Source organism: Lissotriton vulgaris, chromosome 11 (genome assembly GCF_964263255.1).
Source record: "Lissotriton vulgaris chromosome 11, aLisVul1.2, whole genome shotgun sequence".
Classification (NCBI taxonomy): domain Eukaryota; kingdom Metazoa; phylum Chordata; class Amphibia; order Caudata; family Salamandridae; genus Lissotriton; species Lissotriton vulgaris.
Window position 1 is genome coordinate 354,746,813 of NC_141699.1, and position 17,113 is coordinate 354,763,925.

The following is a 17,113-nucleotide window of genomic DNA, read 5'->3' on the forward strand; positions in this document are numbered from 1 at the left end:
ATTTGTTAGCAAATGAGATGTTTCAGGGGACAGCCTGGGTTGTTTATGTTCCTTTCAGTGGTCCATCTTTGAAGGCTTAGACCTAGGTGTAGATGTTCACACTTACTGTGCTCTTGTTGTGGGTACTTCAGCCGTGAGCCAGCAATGTCAATTTCTCCTATGTGGCTGGACTGTTCTTACTGGAGCAGGGTCAAGACTGATTTGCACATGGCTGTGTCGAAACTGAGGTGGCATATTGGGCAAAAGAACGATTGGTTGGAATGCTACCCCAAGCGATTGTCAATGGTTAGAATAATAGCAAGCTCTACTCCAATTACTGTTTGTGTTTTATGTAATGCCCTAAGCAATCAAGGGTATACCCAGACATGGGCGTGGGTCCTCTCTGACTGTGTCACTGGAACCAAGCTGCAGCCGACTGAAGAGCCCCAATCAGGCTGAAACTGTTCTTGTGTCGATAGTGTTCCAATTCAGAGAGGACCTGGCTTAGCAGTTCAAGCGGAACCTTTCCTATTGGAGTCCTACCAAGACCGATTTGCATGGGGCTGGGTCTAATCTGAGGTGGCATGGTGGACAGAACAATGGTTAGAATGGTACCCCAAACAATTGTCTGTGGTTAGACAAATTAGAAACATTCCTTCCATCACTTTTTGTGTGTTTGATGTGTTTTCTTTTGTAGATTCAAACAGGTCATACAACACCACATACATACTGCTACAAAGAATATACACTTAAAGCGAGTAGATTTGCTGCCTTAGCCAATGCTTATTTACCTTTCCTTCAGGGCTTTGTGTGTCGGAATGACACAACTGTCAGCCTGTGGCATTGGTGGACAATGCGGCCTCATAGTAGATAGTGCCTCAGTACAATCTCCTGGGAGTGTAGTGCAGGGTCCATTTGAAGTGACATCATTATATATCATCTGCAGTAAATGCTTTAGCAGCAGAAGAAATCTCAGATAGTAATAAGTTACCAAAACTCATGTCGAGTCTTGTCAAAACAAGTAAGACCAGTAAGACTTGTACTCTAGAGAAAGTTTAAGATGTAGAATTTATTTTGGCTGACGTTTTTCGACCTATACCCAGTGCTTTAAAAGGGCCGGTACTCACTGGTTCTGAGTACCAGCGCTTCTTTGATTTATCACTCTGAGTACCCGCACTTCTCTCCTGCCGAGGAGTGTACCGGTACTCATGAAAAGATAGGCTCTTTGGCTGAGAGTGCTGGTGATCAGGAGTGGAACGTGTCTCTGGCAGCCAAGGCGCTGCTTCTGTAGCCCCGACCTGAGCTATTCAGCAGGGCTCATTTGAATAATGTCCTGGTGCTCACCATCACGCTGTGTTTGACAGAGCAGGGTCCATCCAGGCCCTGTGCTGTCAATCACATTCACACTATCCTGTACATTTGTTCAAACACAGGAATCGTGGCAGTCCCCTGGCAGTGACAATCAGGCTGTGGCTAGTCCTGCTCTGGTAGCAATTAAAAAAGCCATGGTAGGTGAAGATTATAACATGGCTTTTATCATACCAGAGTCTTTTGTGTGTCTGCTTATGCTTGTGTGTTTGCCTGCATGTGTATGCCGTTTTTTTGTAAGAAGAAAGTGAGCGAGAGAGAATCAAGACACTCTCAGGAGGTATTTTAAAGAAAATGGGTGGCACTTTGTGTGTACATGTCTAATCTGCGACAAAGATTCTTACCTAACGTAAAAGGGATGGTTGGTGGGTGAGTAGATGGATGAGTGAGTAAGGGTGGATGTATAGATGGATGAATGAATAGATGGATGGATGAGTGAAAGCATGGATTTATGGGTGAAAAAGGGTGGATGATTGGATAAAAGGGCGGATGATGGGTGGATTAGTGAAAGATTTGATGGATGAATGAAAGGGAGGGAAGATGGATGAAAGGGTGAAAAATGTATGAGTGAAAGGAGGGATTGAGTGAAAGGGTAGATGGAATAAAGGAGTGAAAAGGATGATGGATAGATGAGCGAAAGGATTGATGGATGAGCAAAAGGGTGGTTAAAGAGTTGGATGAGTGAAAGAATGAATGGATACATTTAGAGATGGATAGGTTTGGATATGAAGGGTGGACAGACGGAATGGTGAAAAACTGAATGATGGATGAAAGACTGAATAGACTACAGAATGTGAAGGTTAAATGGTGCACATCAGCAGGTAAATGGTAGGATGAAAGGATAAATGGATAGATCGATGGAAGAGACGAGATATTTTCTGGGGAGGGTTATGATGACTTGCTTCATTTGCTTGGTGCCATAAGAGCTTTGGTTCTAAGTGGGGATATTTTCAGTTTTTTCCTATTCACATGCTCAAAAAAATATAGTATTGGGTGAAACAACAACCATTAACAGTATGGCATTAAGAAGGTGCAACTATTGCAAAAATAAAAAAAAAGGAAATGTTAACATATCGCATTTCTCTTTCATTTGTGTAATGCGTTAACTTGCTTTGTTTATATAAACACATTTCTCATGTATTTTGGTATGTGCTGCAACTAATATAGACTCGTTAAGTATCATCATGTTTTGCCATTAGCCACGCCCCCTCACTACACCTCTAACTCATTTTAATGAGGACCTGCACTTTTTCCCCCCATTTAAAACACTGCTTATACCTCGTGCTGCTGTACAGCATGGCTAAATATCATTGGCCATGCCAATAGGTTTGACACGGGATTTGCTAATGCTTGTTTTTTGGGACACGGTGAGAGTTCGAGATTAGTCCAGAAATGCAGGATTTTGAGCCAACGCCAGGACTCGAACCTGTTTCCACAGCAGCCCAGGACCACTCTCCTCTTGATATGGTCTTGAAACCCTTTTAAGACAATATCAACAGTCGGTAAAAATGATTTGCATACCTGCTGAACATGCACCTTTTAATGAAGTAATCGCGTTACACCAGACCAGTTACACTTACTACTTCTACCCTGATGCATGGGAATACAAAGAATTTTAAATAGTTTAGTCCAGCAGCATGGCGGTCGTTCCTGGATGTTCGTCTATCCAAGTTAGCACTCTAGTTAATGAACAGATCTCCACGCCGCAGCTCCAGCTCACGGGACCGACCGCCGAGCTCTCCTCTACTTCCGTGCTCGGTCAGGAGTTTAACAACCTATGAATGATCCACGTATGTGAACGTGCGAGGTCCTACACGTCTAGGCGTTGACTAAACCTGGCGCTGAACTTGCTACAGTTTTAAATTCGTTCCTGCGCTATCATTACACAGAGTGCATTGCTGACTGAGTTCCGGCAAGATTGGTACCTCTTGGAGTCAGCGCCTAACAAGATTTGTGGCGCCTCCCGAGCGTTTTGATCGCCGCAGGAAGTGGCATCGCCAAGTCCACATTTTATCGTCAATGGAAGGAGAGAGTCAGTGATTATTCTCCTGCGTTCTACCAGGTAACACTTCCGGCTGTGTGACCGACAGCTTCCGGTACTTTATATCTCTGTTCGAGAGGACGACGTACATTTAGAAGTACAACTTCAAAGAGGTATTTTCTCTTTCGCACCGAGGTTTGTAAAACTGACCTCTTCGGGTAGTGTGTGCACTCCAAAGTATCAGACGAATGCAACGTCAAGTAATGTTTTAGCTCGATAAACTGTATGCAGACAGGTAATAAGTAAAGTACATAAATTATTTAGTGCATCTACTTAAAGTCGTATGCTGAGCCACGCCACATTGTAATTAAAGTACGACTTGACACGCATGCAAATATGTCGACTTGGTTTTGAATGCACTTAATAAAATTGCACCATGGGAGTTGTAGTTTGGGAGCTTTTAAATACACTTGGCAAAGGCAGCTGCAATGATTTGGTAAGCATTGGCATAGCCAATAGGTCTCCCCTTCGCAAGAGCTATTGCCAATATGTTTTAGCCATGTTGTACACCAGGCTGTTCAGCATGGCTAAAAGTTAGTGGGGTAAAGGAGAGTGGCGTGGAGTGTCATAATGTGGAGGAGAGTGGAGTGCTATGTATTGGCATAAAAAGTCACGAAGTTGTTTAGAGTCGCGTGAGTATCATGGAGTGGCATAGAGTGGAGTGGCATAGAGTAGAGTTTAATGGCGCAGAGTGGAGTCGATTGTCATAATGGAGTTGAGTGATGTAAAGTGGATTGGTGTAGAGCAGCGAAGAGTGGCGTAGACAGTGTTGCGTGGAGTCAATTGTTGTAGAGTGGAGTAACGTAGAGGGTGTTGAGTAGAGTGACGTAGAGTAGACTGTTGTAGAGTAAGTAGTGTAGGAGAGAGGAATGGCATAGAGTGTTGTGGAGTAGTATGTCATAAAATAGAGTGGAGTAAAGTGACATGGAGTGATGCAGACGGAGTTGCATAGAGCCTTGTAGAGTGGAGTAGTGGCGGATACTGTCAGAGTGGAGTAGAGTGTTGCAGAGTTGAGTAGAGTGTCATTGAGTGGAGTAGTGTTTAATTAAGTACAGCGTCATGGAATGGGGTGGAGTGGAGTGTCATAGAGTGAAATGGTGTAAAGTTGACTAAGTATTGGCAGTTAGAGTACCCGTTTACCACACTACCAGAAGTGTTATTGTTTAGGATTTGAACAACTGTTGCCCACCTCTGATGACCAGCTACCAATTTTCCATTAATAAAATATGTTAAAACACAATCGAGAGGCAGCAAAACAGAGCATCCTTAATGAAATTAGTGCATAGAACATCTATAGGAAATAAAACAAATAGGTTCTTTAGTTGATTCTCAGACTCTTTAATCAGTTTCTTCTTCACCAAGTGCAGATAGGTGCAGCCAACGCATTTCGCCTGGTTACAGGCTTCCTCAGGGCAAGAACCTGTGTCAGGTTAAACCAGTGCTTAATTTGAGCCAGTGGTTTCAGGTGCTCAGCACCGGCACCTAATTGCCAACACTGGGGCTTATGACAGTCTGCCACATGATGGCGATGTCTGGCTATTTTGGGTATTGGCACAACAGCTGTGTGTGATGGTAAGTAGCTGTGTTTGTACTGTCATTGCCAGCTGGCAGGGGCAATGTGTGGTGCAAGCTGCAGTGGCCTCCCTACGAGAGGTTTACAAATTAAGCTGAGTCAAACACAGTTTTGAGCAGACACAGCATTTCAAATGACATATGAGTATTCCACAAAGGTTCTTATAGTAATAGAAACTCAGTAATTCTGTTGGCTGCCAGTAGGCACGAGAACAGGTTTTATGCCATTTCAATGGGAAATATGTGATCACATATCGTAAATGCTGTACGCTGGCAGTTGGAAAACTTATTGCTGAACACGGCCCTATTTGGATGGATGTAATTTCCTGCTGAATTGGCATAAAAACATTTTCTCTTGCCTATTGGATTGAGGTAGAATGTAGTGGCGTAGAGTGCATTGGTGTTGAGTGCTGTATAGCGGTGCATAGCCAAGTGGCTTAGAGTTCAGTGGCAGAGAGTGCAGTGGTGTAAAGTGGCATAGAGTGCAATAGTGTAGAATGCAGTGGCATAGAGTGTTATAGACTATAGTAGCGTACAGTGGTACAGAGTAGACTGGCGTAGAGTGTATTGGTTTTGAGTAAAGTGGTGTAGAGTGCAGTGGGGTGGCACAAGGTAGATTGCAGTGGATTATAGTGGAATGGCACAGAGTGACCTAGAATGAAGTGGCGCAGAGTAGATTGTTTCACAGTATAGTGAAGTGGTGTAGAGTGCAGTGGCGTAGGGTCCATTAGTGCATAGTAGATTAGAGTTATTATAAACAACAAAAGAGTGTCGTCCGAGGAGGATTGCGCAAAGCACAGTGAATGAGAAGAGATATAGAAATCAACCTCTAAGAGAATCACTTAGGGATTTCTTAAGAAGCCCTTACTCACCACCCTGGGTGGTGACATGCTTCATCATCGGGCCCACCAGGAGAAGCTGAATGCCTCCCTAGTGTGCTACAACGCCAGATTACTGCGGAGCTGGTTTTTCGTGACAATAGTGTGAAAAAATAAGTGAGTTAAAAAATGCCAATAAGCTATACCAAACAAAAAACTTTATTCTGTGGCTAGCCAGGCATTGGTTAAAATATATGTGTCGGGAAATTTACCAACTAGTGTGTTGGGTGTTTTCCACTTAGAGTGGGGTCGACATGTTTCTGCCCTTATGTGTATTGATTTTACTGGGCTTTCATCAGGACCATGTAACTGTGTACCTCGGTGGTGGGGGGGGGCGCTAAGGCCCACCCATTCCAGAGGACGTGAAAGTTAAAAAGTTGAGTGTAAAATTAAGTGCAAAAAGAACAAACCAGAAAAAGAGAGGGTTCCTTCGAAATATGAGGAACCTGTGGTTTGTATTTTAAAAGATCCACACCCCATGGGTCTCGGGAGGGGGGTGGTGGCGACAATGGCACACCGCCCGCAACGCCAAACACCTGCTCAGCACCTAGCGATACCTTCAACCGGACCCCGTGGATGGATTTTCTTTTTTTTTTTTGTAGATTAGAGTGACATAGATTGCAGTGGCATATAGTGCAATGGCATAGCGTGGTGTAGTGGAGTAGAGTGGAGTGGAGTGGAGTGGAGTAGAGTGGAGTGGTGCAGGGTAAAGTGCAGAGGTGTAGAGTGGCATAGATTAGAGTGCATTAGCATAGAGTGCAGTGCTGTAGAATGGATTAGAGTGGCGTAGACTGCATGGGTGCAGAGTAGCGTAGAGTTGAGTGGTGTAGAGGCGTAGAGTGCAGTGGTGCAGAGTAGAGTGCCGTTGAATGCAGTCTTGCAGAGTAGAGTGTCTCAGAGTGCAGTGGCATAGAGTACAGTGGTGCCATAGCGAAGAGTGCAGTTGTGCATAGGAGAGTGGAGTAGAGTGCTCTGGTACAGAGTAGAGGGGTGCAAAGTAGAGTAGAGGGGCGCAGAGTGAAATGGCGTAGAGTGCAGCGTGGTGCACAGTAGATCAGAGTGGATTGGCATAGAGTAAAGTGGCGTAGAGTGCAGTGTGCCTTAGAGTGGCAGAGAGTGGAGTGGAGTAGAGTGCATTAGTTCAAAGTGCAGTGACGTAGAGTGATGCAGAGTAAAGTTACGTAGAGTGCAATGATGTAGAGTCCAGTGGTGTAGAGTATTGTAGAGTACAGTGGCATACAGTGCAGTGGTGCAGAGTAGATTGGCGTAGAGTGAAGTGGGGCAGTTTAATGGTTTTGAGGAAGGTGGAGTAGAGTGCAGCGGCGTGGAGTGGCACAGGATAGATTAGAGTGGAATGGCACAGAGTGAAAATGAGTGGCAAAAACTGCAATGGTGTAGAGCAGATTGTTTCAGAGTGTAGTGAATGGGAGTACAGTGCAGTGTCGTAGAGTGCATTGGTGTAGAGTGGATTGGCGTGGAGTGCAGTGGCGAAGATTGCAGTGAGGCATAGTAGAGTAGTTGTGGGGAAGAGTGCATTGGCAAGAGTAAAGTGGTATAGAGTAGAGAGGAATCAAGTGAAGTGGCATAGACTGGATTGGTGCAAAGTAGAGTGCAGTGAAGCAGAGTAGAGTATAATGGAGTGACGGTAAAGTGGAGTATGCATGTTATGGTAGTGTACTGCCATTACAGTCAACACATCTTCAATTGAAATTACCCTTACATTTGCAGAGACATACAGATTTACTGATAAAACTATACATCGCACAAACAATAATGTGTGGAAATGCCATCACCTTGTGTATTGATTTGTTTTGATCGTATTAAAATATGTTTACACTTCAAAAATAGGCATCATTTGTGTTTTCCATATTCTGAAGTATCTGTACAGTTCATTTATAGACATTAACATTTTGTTTTTTGCTAGAAAACAAAATAAAATTGTACAGCATACCGAGTAGACAACAAGAAAAATTAACACCCTACAGCCTTTCTGTCTCCCATGGGTACCCAGCAGGATTGTCACATAAATCCTCTCACTTTGAAGTCATAGAAACAAAAGTAAACACCATGCTCCCTGGAATACAGATCCTGACATTTGACCTCTATCTTTGAATGCAGAGCAAATGTGAAAAGACAAGAACAAGATTTAAAGACCTGTGTACATAAATTCAGTACTGAATTGAAGAATACAGTACATAGGGTTTGGGAAAGGGAAGGGACAAATGCAAACTAGACAGCCTAAAATAAATATAGCCAGAAAATAGAAATCATGCAAATGTGAGTTACAAATCAAACAGCCAGTGGTAAGCAATGGGTAGAATGCATTCCCAGAGAAGCTTTCCAAATATCCCTGAGATATTGTTAGTAAACGGGACAGCTGTGCTGTCTCATAGGCTTTGACCTAAACAAGCACTGGCAAAGCTGATCGAGCTCAGCAAGCTAAGAGCTATTGACATTATCTGAATGGCAATGTTTTTTAGCCATGTGTTATGGAGTGGATGTATGTGATGTGGAGTAGAAGTATGTATAGTGTTCATATGTGGCATGTGTGTAGGGGAATTAGGTTGCATGGTGTGGAGTGGGGTGGCATGTAGTGGAGTTGAATTATGTGGCATGATGTTGAATTATATTGTGTGCATTGCAATTATGTTGTGTGGAGTGGTGTGTGGTTAGGAGTGTGGTTCACTGTGGAATTGCTTGCAGTTGCATTGAGTGGAGTTATGTGTAGGGGAATTGTGTGGCATGGTGTGCCGTAGAGTTATGTGGTTAGTAATTATAGGGTATTGGGTGTAGTGGAATTATGTGGAGTGGTATTGAGTGGAGTGGCATGTAGTGAGTGGAATTATGTGGCGTGGTGTTGAATAATGTGGAATTCTGTGGTGGGGATTGGATGTATATAGTGGAATTATGTGGTTTGGTGTAGAATGGAATTGCGTGGAGTTGAATCCCGTGCTGTGGAATTGCTTGGTTTTGAGTGAAATTGTGTTGAGTTGGCAGGGTATGCCCAGACGTGAGTCCCTTGCTCACTCTACCACTGGATTCAAGATCGGTCCCAGGATGCTTGTTTTCGGTCCAGAGAAGACATGGCTTGGCGGTTCGGGCTGGAGTGTTCCCATGAGGTACAGGGTCAGGCTGATTTGCACATGGCCATGTCTGAACTGGGGTGGTGGAGTGAGTTAAAGAATGGTGATGGATTAAATCCAGATCAGTTGACTGGGGGTGAGTGTTTGATTTGCTCAAACTCTCCATCCATCATCCCCTTTGGTATCGCTTTGTTCGCCCTAAGTTGGCAGGGTATGCCCAGACGTGGGTCCCTTGCTCACTCTACCACTGGATTCAAGATAGCCTGGCTGATGAGGATTATGAATCCGAACCCGGTCCCAGGATGCTTGTTTCCGGTCCAGGGAAGACATGGCTTGGCAGTTCGGGCTGGACTGTTCCCATGAGGCACAGGGTCCGGTTGATTTGTATATGGCCATGTCTGAACTGGGGTGGTGGAGTGAGCTAAATAATGGTGATGGATTAAACCCAGATCAGTGACTGGGGGTGAGTGTTTAATTTGCTCAAATGCTCCGTCCATCATCCCCTTTGGTATCGCTTTGTTCGCCCTAAGTTGGCAGGGTATGCCCAGACGTGGGCCCCTTGCTCACTCTATCCCTGGATTCAAGATAGCCTGGCTGATGAGGATTATGAATCCGAAACCGGTCCCAGGATGCTTGTTTCCGGTCCAGGGAAGACATGGCTTGGCAGGATTATGAATCCGAAACCGGTCCCAGGATGCTTGTTTCCGAACCAGGGAAGACATGGCTTGGCAGTTCGGGCTGGACTGTTCCCATGAGGCACAGGGTCAGGCTGATTTGCATATGGCCATGTCTGAACTTGGATGGTGGAGTAAGCTAAAGAATGGTGATGGATTAAATCCAGATCAGTTGACTGGGGGTGAATGTTTGATTTGCTCAAACGCTCCATCCATCATCCCCTTTGGTATCAAGTGTAATTATGTGGCATGGTGTAGAGTGTATTTATGTGAAGTGTAATTATGTAGTATGGAGTGGAGTGCAATTATGTGGTGTTGTGGTATTATGTGAAGTGTAATTATGTTGTGTGGTGTGGAATTGTGTGACGTTGAATTGTGTGGTGTGGAATTGTGTGGTATGGAATTGTGTGGACTTATGTGGCATGGTGTGGAGTAGATTTGTGTGCTTTGGAGCTGAGCTGATATATGTGGAGTGTCACTGTGTTGTGTGAAGTGTAATTATGCAGGTTGGAGTGAAATTCAGTGTAGCAGAATTATCTGGAATTGGATTGTGTTGCATGAAGTGGAATTATGTGGTGTGGAATTATGTTGCGTGGTGTGGTATTATGTATAGTGGAATTATATGGCATGGAGCAGGGTAGAAATATGTGCGGTTGGATTGTAATTATGTGGCATGAAGTGAAATTATGTGGAGTGGAATTGTGTGGCCTGGAATTATGAGATGTTGAAATGTGGTGTCTGTAGTGGAATTATGCAGTGTGGGTTTATGTGTTGTGGAATTGCGTGGCACTTAAATGTGGGGTGAGTTTAATTATGTGATGTTTAATGCTTGTTGTCTTCACGGACCAGCTGATTGTGGGGCACAGTTTGCATCGGTTGGCTATATTGTCCAGTGATCTCTGAGGGGCTTAGATTGCTCAGGCAGCAGATCTACTGCAGTGCTCAGGGAGCCACAATCATGGGAGGTGAAACAATGTTGTTTCTCTTTTCTGTTCTCTAACCCCTCAAATTGTCTAAAACAGCGTGAATGGCACCCAGCAGCTGTTTCTGCCTCCCCTGCGAGCTCCAGCCTTGAGATGGATTCATCGCCACTTTGAAGTTTCAACGTGGGCTCTGTTGGGGTGAAAGGCGGTTTGCTGAGTCCTCTGTATTTAGTCCGCGAGTCATTGGCGTTTCAGCAGCTCTTCTCTCAGGTAGCATGTTTATTTTAAACATGCATCTGCATGAGTGGCATAAGTAGTTATTCAATTCCTCCTGCTAGACCATGGCGGCAGCAGCATGTCTGCAGTGGTGTCCTTTAAATTAGGAGCATTTGCAGCCCTTATAGCAAGGCTATACTGCCGACTTTGGTGCTGGAAACCAGGGTTCGAGCACTCGGGGTCGCATCCACATCCTGTGATTCTGGGCAAATCACTTAATCTCCCCGTCAGGCGCGCAACACCCATTGGACTCAAAGGACTTCAGCCCCCCTGTCGTGTGTGTCAGCCCGGGATGAGACAGCTTCCCGGGCACACACACAGCCGCACCCCAGTACTTCACAGGTCTTTTAAAGACCTTTTGCGTGTTAATGAGGCTTTGATGTCGAGCCCCCCCCTCCGCTTAGAGCCCCTGCAGCTCCACTCTGCATTTTGGTTGACGAATCAGCCCCCCCCCCCCCCAAATGTATTCTTAGCTCCCCCCACCCCGAATATTGAAAATTGACTCTAGTTGCACCTCTGCTCCCTGTGCCTGAATTTGTAACGTAGCCGGTGCTCATTTAAAGCGCTCCAATACCTTTGAGTCGAGTTCGCGCTATATAAAATCTGCACACAAAAAAAAACACCATGAGGGCGGGTGGGAGGAATAAAAAAACATGAGCAATGGCGGGTGAGGAGGGGGATAAAGAAAGACACACATTACAGCACGATCTGCAGAGGGAAAGAAGCAACAGGGACGGGGGTGTGGGGCAGTTGGGAGAAGACGGAGAGAGTGAACACACAAACACTTGTATGGAGTGCTCAAATGTAAAAAGTAGCTCCTAAAACGGGAGCAGTGGATGGACACAAGTACTTAATCCATACATTAGGGGAGGGCCAAACACCAGAAAAGCATGATACACGCATGCCATGGACAAACGGGAATGAAGGATACGAGGGCGACGTTGGAGCATACAAATGGTAAGCTATGGGCGGGCTGAAGTCCACTGATTGTAAACGATGCGTGATGCGTCTCAAAGAGACAGCGCTTGCACTGTCTAGCTAATTCATAAAAAGGAAAGCGACACGGTCTAGCTAATTCATAAAAAGGAAAGCAACACTGACTAGCTAATTCATAAAAAGGAAAGCGACACTGTCTAGCTAATTCAAAAAAAGGAAAGCGACACAGTCTAGCTAATTCAAAAAAAGGAAAGCGACAATGATGTAGTGCAAACATTGCGGTTTTGTAGCTATAGTTAGTATTTTCTTAAGCCTTTTCCCATGTCTTGAAGTTTTAGGGACCACTTAGTAGTTTTAAGAATCAGCCTGCATGCTGACCAGAATACTAGAGTTCTCGAATTGTCCAAATTATTTTAAGTGAAAGTGTTAAAAAGACAAAAACACTGTTCAGAACGAGGAGTAGTGTCTATTATGTCTTACACCACCAACAGGTTCTATTCAGATGGAATCACCTGTAGAACTTTTGTCCACCAACAGAAGGAACATTCCAAGAGGAAGGGGAAGGGAGGGGGAAACTGACAGGGATGAACCAAGGTAAATTACAACACACCTTCCTGAGCAGGGAAGCAAACTATGCAAAAAGCAAAGAGGCAGGGAAAGTGTAAGAAAGGAAAGGAAGGTCCAAGGTAATCACATCTCATAAAAATTCTAGCTAATTAGCATACATGTGGCATCACAGGTAGTTGGCTTACATGACCTTTTTATGTTGATTACGTCACATGCAGAGAATTCTGCGAAATGCTAAATGAATAAAGAATGATCAAAGTAACACAAAAGCCCCACTAAACTAGATATGCAAAGCAAAAATGGAAATACATGGGTAATATCCACAAGGGCCACAAACATCCTAACACACTCGATGAAATAGGAATACTCAAATTTTTCTAAAAGATGACGAGTCCTTAGCTTTCATACACACAAAAGGTGATAGGAGGAATACTTGAAAATAGTCTAATTGGCAGTCACTCTGGTTAGCATTACTACCCATCAAGTTTTTTTAAATGAAAGCAGAAGATTACATTTTTTTTCAAGAAAAGATGGCAATACTTTACCTTTCTCTGGCGCAAACATTTTTTTTCACCTCGGTGCTATTTACTATGCTCCCAAATGTTAGTTGTCATGATGAAACAATGGATAGCCGTCAAAACGTGGAGGATTGGTATGCTGTGTGCAGATGGCTCCCTTCTCCTGAACCCAAGGAGCAGTAGAGGGATCTCCTTCAGCTGGGATAAGTTCTATTGACTTCCAGGAGCTACTGTACGTACAGCCCATGTCTGAACAAAGTCACATAAAGAGTTCTGTTTCTAGCCTTTGTTACCAGGTGTGAGACTCAACCCGATCAATAAATGTGCGGCTCACTGGTGAGGAGGTAGATTTCAGGTCGCTGAGGTGCGTGGTCTGAAACTCCAAATTGATCCAATTAGCTTATCTTTGTAGCTTGGTTCAGCAGCCAATGTCTTGCTCATGGGAGGTGGTGCGACGGGTAATTATCATTTACACAATAAATTAGACCATCACATCATAGGTATTATTTATTACAAATAAAAAATTATGAACAACATCAAAATTACAGTGGACATTAGAAAAACGGTACTAGTCTCTTTCTATAGGCATCTAAGGAATATGCAAAGATGGTTGTAAGTTAGAAGCCTCCTCCGTGGACCTGTTTGGGTCCAGATTCACAGCGGAGAAATGGCAATAGATGTGTGCTTGAGGGTCACCTGGCTGACTCGAGTGGTGCGATAGGACTTCGAATGTGTAGCTTGCTAGGTAGCTTTGCCAATCCTGAGTATGGGGTGGGAGGGGGATTTCTGATTAGGATTGTGTGGGGTTGGGTTAACGCCCGTTGCAAACACTTGTTTCTAATCCCAGTCTTAGATTAACCAAAAGTTTACATGATCTTGGTTCAGGTATTATGAGCTTTTTTTCCAGGCTTGGACTTCTGTACTTCTCAGGAGGGTCAGGGAAGAGAACCGGGACAAAGACACAACCCTAGAAATTGAAAAGCAGAGTAAGGCACATGACTAAGGGATTGAAAATAGTTCTTCAAGCTGTACTTTTGAGGTGCACTTTCTCTTCACGGGCCCCTAGTCTTAGGGGTCAAGTGCCCTCTTAGCCAGTGTAGGGGTTGCAAGTGCCTGCACACTTCACCTGACTCTAAATGCAAAGTTTGCCTGGCTCTGTGAGGCCACAGCATCCAGCAGCTGATCCTTACTCCTGTGAATAAAGCTCCTGATGAGAGTGGGGAGAGCACATCCTCTCCCTGCATGTGGCTTTTGCTGTTCATGCAACGCTAGAACAGAAGAGCTGTAACTACTGTCTGATAAGAAGTGCCATAGAGGTAATTTTTTGTCCATCTTTGCGATGAATGAAGAAAGTCAATAACATCCACAAACTCTAAGGAATTTGTAGCTAAAGAGTGAGGAACCCTATTCTGTTCATCATTTTGTGTACAACAGTGTGCTTACCAAACGCTGATCCTATAACGTGTACATCATAGGAAAAGGTGCCTCATCTTAAGGAATGGACAGGGCAAACACCTGGCTCGGAGACATTAGAAACCATTGCATAAATAAATCCTCAATTCAAACTAAATAGTATGCAATTTCTGTTGCTTCCTTCAGTCAATGTGTTTAAAATTGACGATGAACAAAAACGGCGTGCAAATTACGATGACTAGAAAGGCAAGGAAATTGATATATTTATTTACTTCAAATTGCCATTCAGTGTTAGTAACAATACATTTTTTCTATGTGCAATAATCGAGTCTCAGTGAGTGAAGCAACTGTTCCGTCTTTTGGAGTAGCTTAAGAATGAATATACAACAAGATTTATATTGTTTAATGTGTTACCTTGGGACACATGGCAGTAAGGACTGTAAGCGGCTTTTATTTAAACCCTCATGAACCTATGTAGAATATGGACTGTATAGGTATGGTAAAGTAGGGTACTGCTGCAGATGCACGGTCCCCTTTGCTCTAAAACTTCCAACTGCCAAGAGTGGCAATGGGGAATTGTGCATTTGTGTTACGTTGATTGTATGTAATTGGCCTTATCACAATGCAAGGAATACAGCTGATATAGGATCTTGGTGTGCCAATTAAAAAATAACTTGAACAATTAAGCTCCACAGCAAATGACTTGCAGGCCATCGAACACCAGGCATTCGGCTCTGTTTTAATAACTGAGCTGGGCTGGCTGCACACAATTACAGTGAACTATCTGATTCCCTCAGACATTGGATAAACAGATCACTCTGTTGGCAAGACAGCAAGTACACATTCCTAGCCTTACGTTTGTATGTATTTGTTTATGTTCGACCGAACCAATGGGATTAAAACCCTTGAAAACAATGATTTCTCAAAGGAAAGGACAGGACACAACATGTTCTGGTAACGTGGGGCCGCCATCCGGTAACTCAAGATGAGGGGTCATGGGAATCCAGGTCAATTGGATTGCGGTTTTCAGTTTTTTGAGAAAATAGAGTGTGCTGACCTCCACAAATATTGAATCTACAGAAATGTATCTCATTAACTATGTACATTCTTGACATCTACAGAACAACTTTATTCTCACACTGCTTAAAAAATAGTTTGCGGGTAGTAGATCGCATTCTTTGCCGATAGGTCGAGTAGATACGTTCCTAGACATTCGGATATGGCAAGTTTTTTTATATGTTTATGAGAAGATGAGAAATACCTCAGGGACGAGTTTGAGGACTGAATTACAAAGTATATGATAGAGGGGATGAAGTCAAACATGGTTGAGAGTAGAATAAGAAGGTTATATAAAAATAGCCTTTGTATTATCTAGGGACTACCTTAGGGGTGACTGACATGCAGTAAAAGGGGTGTCACAGATGTGGCAACCATTTTGCGTGCCACATCACAGCGGCAGTAAACTGCGCGCACAGGCCCTGCAATGGCAGAGGCCTGAGACTGGTTTGAAAGGCAACTTTGGTGGGTGGCGCAAACAGTGCTGCAAGCCCACCAGTTGCATTTAATTTACTGGCCCCGGGTATATGAGATAACACATTACTGGGGGCTGATAGGTAAATTAAATACGCCAAACAGGTGTAGACCAATCTTACCATGTTTAGCACAGAGAGCACACACACTTAACACTGGGCAGCAGTGCTAAAGTGCCCAGAGTCCTAAAACCACCAACACCAGGTCATATGGGGATAACGGCAAACATGGTTGAGAGTAGAATAAGATGATTGAGAGGAAAGTGAGGCCCACGGCGTATGTGGGATCCATGGTGCATGATGGGTGAGTGATAGGTGAGCAGAATAAAGGAAAGCAAGCCATAAGATGAAGGAGTGGTGACTAGATCATGCAACAGCTGAGAAAAGAAACCAAGGCAAACGGTGGATGAGAGAAGGGAGTGAGGCCTGAGACATGTTAGTAGGGGAGTTAGACACAACAGATGAAAGAGGAGCATGTGGTAGGAGACAGATGGGAAAGAGGAGCAAAGCACAAGACAGAAAGAGGAGGGACCTGAGGCAGACAGTGGTGAAAAGAAGTGCTGAGGCAAAAGATGGGTGACTGAGTAGCCTAGTCCATATAATGGTGCAGAGACGGGAAGGAAGCCCCAGCTAGAGGACAAAGGGAACATGAGAGTTTTGTGATTAAGCTTCAAGAAAAAGTGTAGAGGCTTACGCTGTATATTAAGATACATGAAGTGCATAACACATTCGGCATGAAGACCTATGCATCTGACGTGCCTACACTCTGGAGACCTAGGAGAATCCATATCTGGGGTCACCTGCCAGCTAAGGCTTCTTGCGGGACTGAAGGCAAACAGAAACACAAACTTACAACATTCGACAGATTGAACATTTGATCCTGGTCAGTCAAAAATGTCAAACACACAAAAATATCCCTAAGACTTGGTCCCTCAAAAAATATATGGTTTGCTGTTTCCATACTACTCAGGTTTTTTTCCCCAAAGAAACAGGGTGCTTCTTACTATTATTCTCAGGACAGTATTTTTATGTTTGTTAGCTTATAAGAATTCTGGCACACCATCACAAGTTCTATATAAAAAAAGTCGTTATCCACTATGATGAATTCCTTACTGATAATACATTTATGTCCAGCTGATACATATTCCGCTCAGTCGTTTTGGCTAATGGGTTTTCACAAGGTGCTGAATAATAGTCACAATGAAAATGTTGTGTAGTTGCTGTTACACACAAAGTGATAACATTGTTTCATTGGTCACCACTGAGTGTCCAGTAAGTTAGGTTTTGGTAAGCTATTATGTTCTAAGTGTCTGTTGCCTTGTGGTTAGATCCGCACTCTCTAAATACCAAAAATAA

General features: G+C 43.9%; 1 protein-coding gene across 3 annotated transcripts in view; it reads left to right on the top strand.

Annotated features, from left to right (window-relative positions):
- Positions 1-2,957: 2,957 nt before the first annotated feature.
- Positions 2,958-17,113, top strand: part of LOC147679765 (oxaloacetate tautomerase fahd2, mitochondrial) — a 140,174-nt gene continuing 126,018 nt past the window's right edge. The window contains exon 1 of one of the 3 annotated variants that reach the window (XM_086943328.1): positions 2,958-3,409. The gene's annotated coding sequence lies outside the window, so the exon portion shown is untranslated. Of the gene's footprint in view, positions 3,524-17,113 lie in introns of all 3 variants that reach the window. The other 2 variants (XM_086943329.1, XM_086943327.1) reach the window with 2 other exon arrangements.